Here is a 2,032-nt window from a genome sequence, read left to right as displayed (position 1 = left end):
CTGCTGATCCAGTTCTACAAGTCGACCCGCTTCAAGCCCACCAGGATCATCTTCTACAGGGACGGAGTGCCTGAGGGGCAGCTGCCACAGGTACTTACTGGTCTCTGTCGCTGGGGGTTATAAATGGTTGTCAATAGAGATGGGGATCCATTTTTCATTATTTATAAGTGACAGAGTTGGATTGGCCAGATCACTATATTTTCCATCACTTTGACCAATAGGCCTAGTAGTTTATAGCACTAAAGTAATGGTACGTAGTTCATCTCTGAATAAGTATGATTTGATATAGTATAGCGTGACAATAATACACAATACTGGGAAGAGTTATAGAAAGAGAGGAGCAATGCAACTACCTCTAAAGATATCATTTGGACAGATAACGAGTAAATTATATATATTTTTTGCATAGATACTCCACTATGAGCTTCTGGCCATCAGGGATGCGTGCATCAAGCTGGAGAAGGACTACCAGCCTGGTATCACCTACATCGTGGTCCAGAAGCGCCACCACACACGCCTCTTCTGTGCCGACAAGTCTGAGAGAGTGAGTCAACAATCAGAGCTATTCTAACCATAACTATATCATGCTTTATAGGTTTCACTCTAGAACAGGGGTCTCAAACTATCGGCACGCGGGCCAAATGCGGCCTGTGAGCTTATTTGATGTGGTCTGCGGTTGTAATGTTAGGATAAGCGTTTGTAATGAAATATCGTTGTCCTGTGTTGTCTTTTTCTGTAGATCGGGAAGAGTGGTAACATTCCTGCAGGGACCACAGTGGACACCAGCATCACTCACCCGTTTGAGTTTGACTTCTACCTTTGTAGTCACGCGGGTATACAGGTGAGTGGGGATGAGCTTCCTGCTGCTGTCCAGCTGTGTTTGTCTAACCTGAGCCATTCTAAACCTTCTGGCTCTTGAGTCACATACAGCTCTTTAACGCTCCTTTGTGGCTCCATGGCTATTTAATTTGTATACTTTTATTTTATTATTTATTTAACCATAGAAATCACATTGAGAGTTACATCTCCAACAAAGCAGCATGCATATATTTACACGATACACAACATAAAACATAACAATGAATGTAAGTTAAAACAGTGCATATGAAAAACTTTAAAAGAGCAGGTTTAAAAACATATAGTTATTCATGTTTTCAAGTAATCCTCCCCCTCTTGAGTGTTGAAATGTTCTGCCCACTCTGGAGGGGACTAGTCGGCCCTCGCATTACTACGTCCTGTGGGACGACAATCGTTTCACCGCCGACGAGCTGCAAATCCTCACCTACCAGCTGTGCCACACCTACGTGCGCTGTACCCGCTCCGTCTCCATCCCCGCGCCAGCCTACTATGCCCGCCTCGTGGCCTTCCGTGCCCGCTACCATCTGGTGGACAAGGAGCACGACAGGTGAGCATGGTGGTCTAGTTAACGTTTAAAGGGACATTCCACTTAAATCTGTTGTCAGATGTTTAAGACTTCAAATGTAGTCTAATTGTTAAGATGAATTCAAGTTCCATGCCATCCGTTGTGTAGATCCAGCTGTATGCCTCAACCTAAAATGAATGAAGAAGATAAGCACCATATCATTTCTAGATCTTATTCGGTACTTATTGCGTCCTGTGTCTTTCTGTCCTTACTGTAGTGGGGAGGGCAGCCATGTCTCTGGGCAGAGTAACGGTCGGGACCCCCAGGCTCTGGCCAAGGCGGTGCAGATACACCACGACACGCTGAGGACCATGTACTTCGCCTGAGCACCACCCCACACCACCATCACCACCACTGTCCTTAAGACTCACCATCCCTCGGTGAGGGGCYYGGGAGCCCACWGGAAGCCTTCCACCTCTCCTCCTCCCTCCATGGCTGTGACCACCCACACACTCCACATACCCTCTCTTGACTGACCCACCACAGCCAAACCACCCCAGTACCAGAACTATACATCCCTCACCTGATCAACCCAGGCAGACTGCAGCGTCCCTGCACAGAAGGTTATTATTATCATTGTTGATATTATTAAGTGTTATTTGTATTTTA

At 46.1% G+C, this 2,032-nt stretch overlaps 1 pseudogene; it reads left to right on the top strand.

Moving 5' to 3' along the window:
- Window positions 1-2,032, top strand: part of LOC111958696 (protein argonaute-1-like) — a 19,278-nt pseudogene extending 17,246 nt beyond the window's left edge.

The sequence above is a fragment of the Salvelinus sp. IW2-2015 genome, linkage group LG35, assembly GCF_002910315.2.
Source record: "Salvelinus sp. IW2-2015 linkage group LG35, ASM291031v2, whole genome shotgun sequence".
In the NCBI taxonomy this organism is placed as follows: Eukaryota; Metazoa; Chordata; class Actinopteri; order Salmoniformes; family Salmonidae; genus Salvelinus; species Salvelinus sp. IW2-2015.
The sequence above is the reverse complement of the archived record's forward strand: the minus strand, read 5'-3'. Positions and strand labels throughout refer to the sequence as shown.